General features: G+C 37.2%; 1 protein-coding gene across 2 annotated transcripts in view; it reads left to right on the top strand.

The window, feature by feature from the left end:
* The window catches only part of CHRM3 (cholinergic receptor muscarinic 3), a 264,893-nt gene that overhangs the window by 135,206 nt on the left and 114,715 nt on the right, over positions 1–14,972 (top strand). For both annotated transcript variants that reach the window (XM_042014409.1, XM_042014410.1), the window contains exon 3: positions 6,209–6,309. The gene's annotated coding sequence lies outside the window, so the exon portion shown is untranslated. The remainder of the gene's footprint in view (positions 1–6,208; positions 6,310–14,972) is intronic.

Genomic DNA, 14,972 nt, shown 5'->3' with positions numbered 1-14,972 from the left:
TGCCTGGGAATAGCCCCAGGATGGGGGGGACATCCCCAGATGGCGGGGACACCTCTGTCACAGTATCCCAGGGTCCTGCTCACAGGGAGGGGAAGGCACCTGCTCCACAAGAGCTGCAGTTGAGGCTGGAGGTGGGCAGGTGACCCCATGCCAGGCTGTTGGCTGCACTGTGGATGTATAAGAGTGGATTTAGTAGGTGGGTGTTGGAGATTATTGTACCTCTTGCCAACAGCTTATTTCTTCTCTGTGCTTATAACCATCATTAATGCCATAATTCTCATCAGATGTTTCAGTAAGACATTTGTTGGGTAGTAGTTTGTATCAAGGATACAAAATAAAGAAGTTTTGTGTATCCTTGCTACAAAATGGAGTTTAAAAAGAAATTAATGATTACTTGGATTTTCCTTTACTGCCTGGCAGGCGTAGTTAGGAAAGGCCAAGTTATAGGACATTTCCTACCTGGGTATCCCGGTTAACAAGCTGCACATTTCCATTAAAAGACTTACAATCCCTTTTCAGGAAAGTCCATCTGCTTCCAACTGATAAAGCAGCATATTACTCACTGCACATTCAGCTGCCTCATGATAATTCAAAATTTTACTTAGGCTTTCCCACTTTCTCAGATTTAACACACCAGACATGTATCTTGTGTACATAAGTCACGCCCAAATATTTCCTCAAATGCTGAAAAGTCTAATGTTTCATGAGACTTTTTTTTTTCTGTTTAGACTAATCAGTTACAGTAAAAAACACTGTAGGGGGGCTTATTAGTTGCAGAGATGGGTGGAGAAAAGGCTATCAATACGAGGGTCATTAATACATTGAAACTTTTGGGTAACTGTTAAAGTGAAACTCTGTGTGAAAGAAATGGAGCAGTATGTTTGCTCAGGACATCTTTTTCAGATAAGGCTGTCTTCCATGAGAAGGGGTATGTTTTTTCTCCCATGCATATAGTGGAGCCTAATCTCACTCTAAGTGGCTAGATGGATCAGAGTATTTATAGACTAAACAGTGGATGGAAGGGATTTTAAAAAACAGTTATTAAGGATGCCAATATGTGATCATGAGAAATGAACACTCAGGAAGGCATTAATCAAAACAGATTTAGATGTGCTGTGTAATGGATGGTGAACATAGGACACTCATAAAGCTTACTTCATCTCATCCTAGGGCCAGCAACTAAAACACATCAGCTCTGTTGAGTGGTTCTTTGGTGTGGTAGCTTTTCTTGTGTTGACTCTGAAGCCTGTACAGCTCAGGGGTAGATGCCTGTAACTGCAAAGATATCAAAAGTTAAGTGGGACTGCTTCCTAAGTCATTAATGCTGATAACTGTCTACCAAATAGTGAGCTTCCTGTTTTGGTCTGTTTAACCATTATTATCTTTTAGTGTCATATAAAATTATGCCTGACATTTAAAAAATTTCAGTGTAAAATAATAATCTTTGTCAGAGACACTAGTAGTGAGGTATCAGTAAGCACCTGAGGGAATAACAATCTAAGAGAGAGTCTAATCACTTTGCAAATTTTAAAAAGCTTTTGTGGTTATATGCCAGATGTGTAGAAAACATAAGTAATAGAGCAATTAGGTTGAAGTACACTTCTAGTGTTCTTTTCCTGATGTTTTCCTTTTTTCCTAGCTGCTTGTTCTACTGATTATTCAGACACTGTAGTGCACTTCTGAGACGCTTTGTATATGAACTGAACTGAGTTGAACACCTTTATGCTGAGCAGTCCTGAGTATTTCCATGATAGGCACTCAGCTTTGTCAATAAAACACTGAAGTCCCTATTCTAGAGTGAAACAAATGTGACTGAGCAATTTTTGAGCTATGAGACTACCAAACTAAAATCATATCTGAAATGTTTGGATTTTGTTTTACCATGCTCCTCAGAACTTCAAAACAAAATGAAGGCTTCTAGTTCTCCAGCAGCTGAAACAGAGTTGGCTAAGACAGTACTATGAATTGACATGTCTTCACCAGGAACATTCTCTTAATTCAGGATATTAATCGTTAATTTTTACCTCTGTAAAACTGAATGAAAGGAGCATAAAATGATTGGTTTTAGTCATCCTGAATAAACAAAAGTAAAGCAAGTTGAATGAACTTGAGTGATAATATATTTGTCCCAGTAAAGAAATTCTGTTTTGATCTACATTTTGCACATTTTTCTGTCATATCAGTGGGGAGGCACTTTTCAAGTGTACAAACATTGCAGTTGCAATCTCTTACCATCCGTCTTTTATATTGTCTTGGTCCAGAATGATCCTAATGTCTTTCTAATGAGATCCACTGAAAGAAGTGCAAGGCAGAGACGCTTCTTCCAGCTTACAGTCTTTTTTATGTCTGAAGCTTAAGGATCAAAGTATTTTCTGCCCTTTAAAGGCCATTGGAAATAGAACTTGCTTTTTTTTCTGATTTTTTTTTTTATCAGGATCATATTCATTATTATTTATGTTCATTCAACTATTAAGATGCCTTTTATCTATTTAGGTACCTCTTTAGGCTTTTTTGAGGTTGATAAATGTGATGTGTAGGAGTGTTGATTTTTAATAGATTATTTCAACAAGAAAATAAAAATATTTAACTAAGTCAAATTTTTGAGACCTTTTTTGTCCTGACAGCAAGGCAGAAATTGCACATAATTCATGTAAAAGATCCCAACACATGAGATCACCTTTATCTCTCTTGATGCACACTCAATGTGAAATACCTTATTATGTATAAAGTTTTACCACTCCGTGAATTTTATTTTTCATAGAGAGGAACCTACTTGGTGAAACACAGGAACTAATTTTCTCAGTGCAGAGCCAATGCATGCAAATTTGTCTTCTCAAGTAAACAGGATAGAAATTACTGTATCCATAGTTTTGCTTTCCACAAAAGTAGTTCTCTTCTTTAAAGGTCTTTCTGACACTCTAGTCTCAAGTGAGATTTTATCAAAAATAAATAAAAATCTAAAGGCAGCACCCAGGGTCTCTTCTTGTTTTAAATATTCTCATGAATATAGGAAAGGAATCATGCAAGTCATAAAATGTGATTTTCAGTTCTGTACCTGGAATATCGAGTGCCTGCCTATCCAGACCACAACTTTTTTTTTGGAAGGTATTGAAATCACAGCTGTATTTGTGGTGCCGTAAATTCCAGTCCTCTCTTCTTCATAGCGTGTCTCCGTGTGCAGGGCCTAACTCAAATTCCTTGGCTGTGTTGCCTCCCAAACCACACCCAAGTGAAAATCCTGCTAGGACCACTCTCACAGTTTTGTGGCAGAGATTGAGTGCCAGTGCCTAGAAGCACCCCTCAAATTAAATTTTCTAGGGCAGACATGGCAAAGGAGGTTAGAGGTGGCTGATGATGGCTTATTTAAGGTCCAGGGTTCATGCTGGTAGCTGGAATGGGGTTTGGGGGGTTTGTTGACAGCATTGTTCAACTGGAGCTTGATGTTCTGCATAAGCTGAATTGTCAACTGCCTTTGGTTATTATTCATAAAGAGTTGAGTTTATTAGCTTTGTAGCTGAATATACAAACAGCACAAGCTTATTTGAGGAGACTTAGTTTATTGTAAATTAAGGCAATGAATTCCAAAGCTCTGAGTCACAACCTGCATTATTAGGAGGGTAAAGCTGGATTCTTGGTAGTAATGGTATAAAACTAAAATAAAGTAGAAAATTGCAGGGAAGAATTTTTTTTTTTTTTTTTAATTGAGAATAGCTTGAAAAGCTAATTTAATAATAAATCAGTTTTTTGCTAACTAAAAGCATAATAACTCAATAAGAGGGCAATTATTAAAATTCCAGTTTTAATTGCCAGAAACTTCAATTCCTCAGCTAAAAGGAGGCTTTACTAACTAAAAAAGGCTTCTATTTTCAGTTGTTTTGCAGGCTTAAAGTTTGAAAGTTATTTAAAACTGACTTTGATCATGTAGCAGAGTTTTTTAAATTACTTTTCTGCATTGATAATGTAAATGAGAAATATTTTTCAGCCTTTATACTTTCTGAATAAAAAAAGGGTCAATTAATTTTTAAACTTTCAAGTTTTTTTAAGTGTAATTCACATTGTTGTTTCATGTTGTTGACACTATGTAAGCATTCCACTAAGGACCTCTAGGGACCTCAATCAAACAAAAATTGGTACATACTGTGCAAATTGTAGTTTCTCTACGTGAATGAATTATTAGTGTGTAGATTCACTGCTGCACCGCTGGAATGAAGTACTAAAATCAGAGTTGCTGTCTTGAAAAGTCTGGAACCCTCCTACCTGAGCCAAAAGATCGAGCTTTACCACCAAAGGCTCCATGAGATCCTTACAGAGCTTCTGTGTCACTTTACAGAGTGAAAACCCTTTCCAGGTGGGAGGGAGTTCTGATGCACATGATCTCCCTGGCTGCTCTTTGCCTCTTTCTGAGAGTTTTGCCTTCTTTGGCACATGACCCTTGCTGCAGACGCGCTTCCTTGTTTTGCTCTTCCCGTGCATTGTCAGTCTGGGAGCAGTGGTGGGAACACAGCGTTATAGCAGTGTAATGGCCAGGCTGAGAAACGCCTAGCGAAAGAAATGTTTCGGGAGGTGAGTTTGGTGTGACAGTCTCTCATCAAACATAGATCCTGGCCTGAGAAGGTCAGTCTCAAAGCCTGTTCTTGAAAAGGTGTGCCACACTGACATCTCCAGCTAGGAATTGCTTCGTGCTGCTTGCAAGACAAATAATACAAATTCTGGCCATATTTAATCTGATTTGCTTCCTTTCTGTCCATTCATTCAAATATGGCCTCTCCTGTGTTTATTTGGTTTAAGGGGCTGTTCATATTGGCTTCCACTCTGACTCATTGCATTTCTTGACTGTGCAGGGTTAGTGAAGGGAACAGGTGTCATCCAGGAGAGTGTTTTACCAGAGGAGGGAGAGACCTTCATGGTTAAAAGGATATCAGAAGTGTGTTACAAGTGCTGGGCTGGCATGCAGCAATGTACATGGGTAGTCAATGTGTATTTTCTTCCCTCCTGAAAATTAACTGGAATATAGTCTCAGCTTTGTTAATAACCTCAGCCTTGTTGTTGCTCTTGGGTTTTGGTGTTGTTTTGGGCTTTTTTTCCTGAGAAACTGAACATGCAGCATAGCAAATATATTCCCTCTCTGGTCTGTTGCCTCCTTTTACTCCTTACCTGGGAGTAAAATCCCTTGGCGTTCTGGTACAGTATGAGACACTGAAAACCTGTGAAATATCTTGATTCAGATTCACTCTTCTGTATTTTAAGTTATTCAAAGGGGTCTGGAAGCCTTAGGCTGCAATGGCATGCAATAAGTGGAATAATAATGGCACATGGTTCTATTTGGCCCTAATTATTTGTAATGAAATGGAACATGGTGGTCAGTTGTTAATCTTTCTCCTACACTTCTGACTTCAGAAATTTACAACACAAGAGGAAAGTGTTTTGTTTAGGTTTTAACTATTAATATTTTTGCTTACTCTGTTACACTTTTTACATGAAAAATAATATTCCAGACCAACTTTTTAATTTGGTTAGCTTGAAAGATTGCATAATTTGGAAGAAAAGGAAACCCCAGTTCTTAATTCTGCCTTTGTGTCAACCTGCTCCTTGGTTTGAATGGGCTCAGCATCCCCTCTCCCTCTCTGCTGGAGGTGCCCATTTCCAGACTTGTGACTGACAAGCTACACAAGTTTGCCTGCTGATTCGGCTGCAGACTTATAATAATAATCTCCCCAGGAAATGGTAGATCCCCCAACACTGAACACTTTTAAGATTTGGCTGGACAGTTTGCTGGGCTATCTTGTCAAGACCGTGATTTTGCCAGGAAAGGTCCAACCTCATATTCTATGATTCTATGACTGCTTGTACTATATTGGAGAAACTGTTATCTTCAATACAGTTTGGTCACCAGGTTTGAAAAAAATCTGAAAACACACAATAGGAGGTAGGTGTGAGCAGCCCAAAGGCTTGTCAGTACCATGTTATTACCACTGCTCCAGATCTCTGTGTGATAAATACATGCTTGAGTTGTTCTATTTTCACCTAGGTCTCTCAGATTAAAAAAAAAAAAAGAAAAAGAAAAACCAGTATTATTTGGCAATAAAAAGTATTTAAAGCTTTTGTCTTGTCTTGCTCCAAATGAGGCCTTTTGGCTTTTATGTCTGTGTTTTCCCCATGTTTCTATAATCTATTTTAATAATTGTTCCATCTTTTGTTTTGTTCACAGCCTACATGCTGACGCAGTACCAGTTTTGTTTCCAAAAGAGGAGTTCACAGAATTACAGTGTCTGATCCAACTAGCTGCTCTGATGATCCTCACTGGACCATGTAGGTAAAATTCAAAAAACCCTGTATATATCCACACCATATCTTTGACAGTATTCAACATACTGGGAAACAGCTGATTTTTGGCAACAGCGCTCACTTTGTGGAGTCAGGATCTTTTGGAATTATTGGACTACAATATCATTAAGGCCCTTTCTTGTCAATAGAAGCACAAAAGTAGACTGTCATGTGTCACAATGTGCATGGTCTTCTTGCCACATCTATTTTAAGTAGTTGTGGGAGCTGGCAACAGTGTGATGCCCATCATTCCTGTAGGAGTACCTGAGCTAACTTTAGTAGCAGCTGCAGCGGTGAAATTTTCAGCATAGGCACAAAACCCAGCAGAGAAATTGAATAAATTCTGAAGCTGCTAGTAAACCTTGAGCTTCTTGTTGTTACAGCCACACAGCTAGCAGAATAACAGCTAGCCAGGAAAGAGATAGGCTGAACAGGTTTACATGCATGAACCTCTGTCGTTGTCTATAAGAAGAGTAGAGGAGTATCATGGTATTAGTATTCAGAAGAAAGATGCCTTCAAGCTATTTGTGTTGATCATCTTGAGCTTCTGCACAAATCTTCAAGTTTCAGACAAAATATAAAATGTAGCCAATATTCTATCTCCAGGATTTCCCCGCAGAATAATTCAGTTTTGCTATGAAAGAGGTGTGAATCCAACAATTTAGATTCAGTTTCTTGAAAAGTGTATTTTTCCTTTTTGTTTTGATATGCTAGCTGCATTTAATTTCAACAAGTCACCTCCCACTGAGCTAGCAGACCTAGGCAAAGGACTAAATTGTTCTGATTAAATTGCCAGCATTTATTGTCTCTTGACTGCTTTCTCCCTTGTATGCTATGCTGTTTTATGTCTCAGTTGCAGTGGCACTTAAAATAATTCACATGAATAGGTAAGCTGCAGAGTTTATGTCTACATTATAATTGGTGTTTCTTTTATATTCCTAACACTGTAAAAGCTCCACCTTGGTTTGCATTTCTAATTTTGTGGAAATGAACTGTAAACTTGGATGTGTAGCAGTGGTTTACATGGCCTGTATTTACACATGCTGGCACAGTCTCTGCACATAACAAACAGCTCTCCTCACATTCTCTTTTGGGACTGTGACACTGACAGTTTATTGTGATTGTTTCTGGAGCATCTTGAGATTTCAGTCATTCAGTTCTGTCTGGAGAAGGTTTCTAAGTAAGTCATCTCAGTAAAGCATTTTCAGAGTGTACTGGCTGAATTTTTTATGGCTTCAGTTTTAACAGCAGGTGTCTCAGATGAATCCTGGAACAATGCTTATCCCTGCTTTTGTATCCTGAAATTATGACAAGGTATATTACACGCTATTACACACAGAGCTGACTTTCATGTTGTGTTGACTATATTCCAGATTTGATTAGATGGTTTTCATATATTTTGCAAAAAGTGAAAGGTTGTGGTTTGGGATTCTTATGTTATTTTCTTTTTTTTTTTCTTCCCCTAAGATGGCAGTTTTTCTATTCATAAATACTGAAAACATATATTTTATGGTTTGGTGGTTAAAATTAAATTTAAGTTATCATAATTCATAAATGGGTTGCCATCTCCAGAATGGAGAAGAGATTCATTTCTGAGAAGAGATTCATTTCTGTTGTGAGTATCCAAAGTCTTTCCCAGTTGTAACTGATGGGTGTAGAGGGATTCCTTGTGGAACAAGGGCGTGTGATACCCCTGGAAAGACTGGACAACCCAGGGTTGCTGAGGAAAATCCCCTGAACAGGCCCCTGGCTGCAGGCAAGCCTGGAAAGCACCTGGCTGCAGGCAAGCCAGGATAATACCTGGCTGCAGACAGCCCTGAAAGTCCTTGGCAAAGCAATACACTGGTCATCTCCCCCACTGATTAGAGGCTGTCTAGAGGGACTGGGCGTGAATCTTTGCAAAGTAGATATGAGCTTGTGTAGGTAAACAATAAAGGGAGAACGACGCTCAAATTGTATCGGAGTACGTGTCGTTACTCTGGCCAGCTCTCCAGCCTAGGTCCCTAATGGATGGGTAGGAAAGCAATCCCAAAAGACATTTATTATGCTGGAGAGGGTATCGAGTCTGAGCTGAATGGGAGAATGTCTTTTTTGTGGCACAACTATTCCTTTGCAGAAAATTTTATAATTGATGTTGAATTTCAGGATACCCGAAAAGAACTGGAACTGCGCTCAGTTTTAGTGTGAAAGGAAAATAATAAAGAAAATACCTAAATTTATATACTTAACTTCTGTACATTTTGTTAGTGTCCACATCTCTCGACCTGTATAGACACGCAATATTTGTCACTTAGACTCCGATGTGACCATGGGGAAACAGTAAGCAAAAAATGAAGGGTTAAAGCACCAATCCATATAATCCATTTTCAGAAAAGCCAGAGATTAATATCTGTTGTTTAGGTTTTTTTCTTGATAATAAATTAATGGCAACAAAGCCATTCATGCAAATAAATCAATGGTTTACTTTAGGTTTACACTACACTGTCATGCTACCTCTTAAGGGATTATATCTCTAAAGAAATAATAAAAAATGTTCTTTATAACCCGCAAATGTGCAGAACACTAAACAAAATTTGTCAGTTGTTGTGAACGTGTTATATTCATCAAGAGGAACAGCATTATCTTGCTTAGCACAGGTACATTAGCTAGACTGGGCTGCCAGAATCTTAAAATCTCACCTCAAATGCAAGGATAATGGTCACTATGATGTGCATTTGTCATGTAATGCAAGGAATACTTGTGCTTGAGTAGCTTTTAGCAAAGTATAGGTGTTTGCAAAGGTTGTGGTACATCTTGAATCTCTAAAGTCAAGTGCAATTTCTAACATAATTGGTGTCACTTTCAAGGGTGAACTGGATAATGTCTTATCTAAGAATGGCCAGAGGTAATGTCTTTTCTTAAAAGGTTTGTACAGTAGTATATGGAGAAAGATTATTTTTAAAAAAACCAATTTGTAAAAATGAATTAATATTTGTTCATATAGTCATAAATTTGATGTAAATATTTTAATGGATTGAAATGTCTACCTGAAACTTTGTGATGTTGATAAAATCTACCAACTCAATCAGAAATGTAATGCCAGAGTTTTATAGTTACAAAGAAACATTTGCTCCTATATATTATCCCTTGAAAAATTATTCAAGCTCTTAATCCAAGACTAATAAAAACTTGTATTTTAATTTATTTCTATATTTATTTATTGGCTTTGGTAGTAGGTTAGAGCAGAAAAGCAGGTTTAACAAAAGGAAGGGTCATTTCAAAGCATATGTAATCTGTGATTGTGGCTGCCATGAGATCATGCTATAAGCAGTTGCAGAGTCAGCCAAGTATTACAGTGCTTACTTGCCTGTTCCCTTTGAAGTGACATGGTGTGACGTTATTTCAGCAGAAACATCACAGCTTAGACTCTTGTATGTCTGTGCTGGCATGTTAAGCTAATGGTTATCCATGAGGGTAAGGTACTATTATGCTTTATAAAGATGATTAATGGCCAAAATTAATTTTCTAGAAACTATTTCCTCTTTGTCTCTAGTTATTTAACCAACCCGATACAGTAGCTATTGATGGTGAGGAGAGCACATAGATTGCGGTTCCACTTATTCATTCATAGCTGCTTATTTATTTGTAAGTAGATAATTTTAATTACTTGGAAGAAAAAAGGTGATACAAATTAGGCATTTGTAATTTGCCTCCTGAAAGAAAATCTGCTGTTTATACTTGAATTAAATTTTTAAGGATTTTTGATTTAAATTAAAGATGGAAATATTTATACAGAATATAAATTTTCCCAGCTGAAACTCTCTCTAGGGTATAGTATAAACAATTATTTTTTCATTATGTGCATTAAAAACTCAAGTGAAGTGATTATGGCTGAGTTCCATTCCCTCTGAAAAAACATAATGTTTATCGACAAAGATCTTTCAATAACTTTTTTTGAAAGGAAGACTATTAGTTTGCAGAATTACAAATTTTTATTTCCTCTGGCATTTAAAAAAATCTCAGGTTTTCTTGTAGTGCACTTTACCAGACAGATCATGTTTAACTTGTGAGGACTGACTAGTTTGCAGCTGTAGGTGGTATGTGAAATACAGACTTCAGGAAGAGCATGATTTCCATAATCACTTCAAAGGAAATACATTATAAATAAAGTTCATTTCTCTGGGGGCTTACAAAACCATTCTGTTTATAATTTAAATTACATTAAGCTAAATAAAATAGTACAACAAAACCCTCAAGAGAAAAATACTTCATTTAAGTTTGAACATTACATTACTTCCATTAATTGGAAGTATTTTATTCTCGCTCTAATAGTTTATTTTTCATGGAATATATATAATTAAAAGTGTTTTCATTGCAACAGGAGTAATTCTTTCCCATCTTGTGTTCCAAGCCCTTGTGTTCAGTAGATCACTACAGTTCTATTTGCCTGCCTTCCTTCCTTCCTTTCTCAGTGCTTTATTACGAGTGACTAACGCTCTGAGCATCAGGCTGTGACAGAAGATCACCATCGCTGCGTCACGCATGTTCAACTTTGTCAAACTCGTACTCGAACCGAGTCTCTCAACTCAGCCTGAAGTTCTGTATCAAAACAATGGTGGGGGGTGAAGCTTTCTTCTGTAGGAATATTTTAAAATCTGCTTATCCAAAATATGCTGCTTGCTCTTTCCAGGGTGCTTGCAGGGGTAACTGTTGAGCAGGGACCTCATCACAAGCAACAGAATCCATTAGTCTCCCTACTCTGTAAAGATAACTTAGAGGCAAGGGAGCCTGATATGATATGAAGATAATATGTCTTCTAGGAGAGGATGACTAGGAAACTATTGAAAAACCTTAGTGGACTATCTAATTGTAAGAGTGATTTATTCTACCTTCTTTTTTCACCCCGTGACAACACTTTACAGGCTGAACTTAATCAAGCTATCATTCCTAAGAGCAAGGAGGGCAGTAAATCTGTACTGCTGAGCTCCTCTAATATTGACGGCTTTGCAATATGGGTTTCTGTAGAGATAGTCTAAGCACATATAAGCTTACAGGAGCTGAAATAGGTTGTATAATAAAAGCAGGCCAATCCTATACACAACACTTATTTCCACTTTAGAGTCAACTTTAAAACAGCCATTAACTTCAAATTAATCCATATTTAAGTCTAAAATGCGCTTTTTGTTTCATATAACTTAATTTCAAGTTATTAAAACTATTTTTACATGGGAAATAATTGTTTGCAGCTAGATATTAACACTATTGAAATATATTAAAAAGAAAGAGGCCATGCACATATTTTTCCCTAATTTATAAAATGTTTGCTTTTTCTTTTTAAGTGCTTTCAAAAAGCAATCGTAATCAAAACTAATGCTGGATTGAATAAAAACTTTGTTGACCTGAGAGTTCCAAGTAGACTAGGTAAACCTTGAGGGAAAAAAGTAGTGCAAGATGTCAAAGCTTAGACATGTTTTCTATTGATGCAGAACCTTGAAGTTTTATGAAAAAAGTAAAGAAACTTAGTCACAAAAATCTAAAGAAAAAAAATCTTCAGTAAAATTTCTAAGCTTTTTCATTAACATTTAAATAAGGTTATAGTTTCATTGTATACACTAAGGAAATATTAGTTTTTCCTTTCTGCTTTACAGGATTTTTTCCCTCCAATATTATTTGTTTGCATTTCAAAACTAGCTTTTGTTCCTACTGTAAATGGTTGCCAGGTGGTTAAACAATAGAGGCAGTGAACTCTAATGAAATACCAACATTACTGTACTGTGGCAAGTAGGAGTTTTTCTGTATTGTTTTTAACTTTCTCCAAAATTGGGCATACTGGTGGATGGAAAGCTGGATGTGGCCCTCTTGCATCCTAGAGAGCCAACCATATCCTGGGCTGCATCCAAAGCAGCGTGGCCAGCAGGGCAAGGGAGGGGATTTTGCTCTCACCTCCACTCTGGTGAGACCCCACCTGGAGTGGTGTGTCCAGCTCTGCAGACCTCAGTACAGGGAAGACATGAACCTGAAAATAATCAGAGGGCTGTAGCACCTTTACTGTGTGGAAAGGCTGAGAGAGTTTGGTTTGTTCCTGGAGAAAACTCCAGGGAGACATTATTGCAGCCTTTCATGACTTATAAGGGACCTACAAGAAAGATGGGGATAGACTTTTTATCAGGGCCTTGTGATAGGACAAGGGTTAATGGTTTTAAACTGAAAGTGGGGAGATTCAGACTACATAGAAGGAAGAATCTTTTTTACAATGAGGGTAGTGAAACACTGGAGCATATTGCCCAGTGAAGATGTGCATGCCACATCCCTAGAAGTAGTCAAGACCAGATTGGATGAGACTCTCAGCAACGGTCCCTTCCAACACTTTATTCTATGATTCTATGAAAGATATTAAAAAATAATTTTCATTAGGCAGTTAAACTTCACCATAATTATTTTTTTCCCTTTCTTGTCTCCTATCCATTTTGACCAACTTTAAGGTTAATAGATAATAATTTTATATTTTATATTTTATATTTTAATAAATGTATATTTTTATTATTTTAATAAGTTTAAGATGCATTTAAGATGCATATATCACCACATATTTAGTTTAGCTCTCTGGTTGGGATGGTTTGTGGTAGGCAGAATAAAAAGCTGGTTCCTTATTAAAAGTCAGAGACTTTCGTGCAATGGGGTCCATATTTCTGTAGGTAGATGTATGTTTGAATCTCCAATAAACTTGGCAGGCTAAGATGGCTCATGTCCTACTTTAAGGGCTGATAACAAAGAAACAAGAGTCCTTGGAGAAATTTAGGTTGACAGCAAACACTGGAAACATGGGGTGGGAAGGCAGCAGTCCCTTTGTCCCTTTTCTCAGCTCTCATTGCAGCTGTGTTCCCCTTGTATTGCCTGCTCCTCTCCAGACCCATGCTGCACAAGGTTCTCCTTGATCTGTGTCAAGTTCTCCTTGTAAACCTTCATGTGCAAGGACTTAGGGAGGAATTTACAGTCGTTATCATAGTGATATAACCTTAGGATTTCACTGAAATGTTTTTATTGTTGTCATAGAGGTGCATAGCCGAAGCAGTGAGGTAACAGGAATGCCTTTAATGAGGAACTTTGAAGTGAGGGTTTGTTTTGAATTTGCAAATTTGTCCACTTGACTAGTTGTGCACTTAATCATGCACTCTGTCTTCATATGCACTGCCACCCAGCCACCCAGCCATACTCTGAATGACAGCAAGGCAGTAGATTGACATGCTTTATTCAGAATATGAGTCATAGGCGAACAAAGTTGCAAGTCCACTGGATCTGTTGTTCCACTGTAATTTAAAGTAAAGTCAACTTTCAAATGGACAGTTAATGTGAAAAGGAAAATATTTTAATTCCAAAATATCCAAAACTTTTATAACAAAGTATTTATATAAATATGTATATAATTTAATACAATTTTTATAACAAAATATATCAGTCTCCTGTACCTAGGAGAACACATGTCTGGCCTGTTTTTATAGTTACATTTTTCTGAATGACTGCTCTCATCTCATACCTGTGCCTGTCATATTGTGTCTCATGATTTTACAGCACTGTCTTTAAATATCCCCTCAAATCATACTCTTTTTTTTATCATTTTGAACACTGTGGTGAGCAACTGAAAATGAAATATTGCAGTATTAAAGTCAGATATACTTCAGGGTGCGTTAAGTTACCTAAATGTGTAAAGATGTAATGTAAAATGTACTACATTTTGCATAGCTGCTACCATCTCTCTGTTGTTTTCTTATTCATCCTACAAGTTTTGTGGGGAATGCATTGCGTGTGATGTGTTGGTGGCTGCTATCAAAATATAAATATTAGCAGATATCATATTGGAGGTGTCAGTCCAGCTGCAGTTAGTAATCAATGTTGCTTTGAAGCACAGAATGCAGGAAGAAAGGAAAAGGTCCAGACAAAGAAGCTGCATCTGTACTGTTTCCCTGGGGTTTTTCAAGCTTTTTTCCATTGTAGACGTCATTATAAAACTGAGATTTATACTCTGTTCTTGGGCACAGTGCATCGCTTGTGTTGGGAGGTTCACAGTCGGCTCTAGCCAGATGGTCGCTGCTGATTTGCCTGGTGCTGGGGGAATTACAAAGCTTATGCTTTCATGCCAGTGCATATCTTCTGAAAAAATGCCTGAATTTCGTTGGGACCCTCTTGCAGAAATGATCATACCCTAAGGTATAGTGACTCTCAACATCTATTCCTGTATTGATTTAAATCTAAATTAATAAAATTGTTTGCATAGGAAAAAACCAAACAAAAAAAACCCCAAACAAACAAACAAAAAAACAAAAACAAAACAAACAAAAAAAAAACCCCAAAAAGATTCCTCAATGTTCAAAATGTTTTAAAATACCTGTTTAGTGAGGGTTTTGAGTAGGTAACTATGACTGAAGCTCATTGTTTGAGAACAAATTAAGCAAGTGCTGACTTAGACATGCGCTGGTACACTGTGCATGAGAGAAGACTTAGACTCACATTCACTGTAACTACTTTGTTGGAGGGCTTTGTAAAACTTACCCTAGTGATTGATAGAAAAGAAGAAATTAACAGAGTGCCTCTACATTTTTTTTAGTTGTGGATATTCCATGCCTTACATTAATTTATATTGACAGGTTGACCATGTTGACAGACTGACACTA

This window comes from Corvus kubaryi, unplaced genomic scaffold (assembly GCF_017639235.1).
Source record: "Corvus kubaryi isolate FWS band 111438036 unplaced genomic scaffold, C.kubaryi_AGA036_p1.0 split1-73, whole genome shotgun sequence".
Classification (NCBI taxonomy): Eukaryota; Metazoa; Chordata; class Aves; order Passeriformes; family Corvidae; genus Corvus; species Corvus kubaryi.
This window is presented reverse-complemented; position numbering and strand designations above follow the sequence as displayed.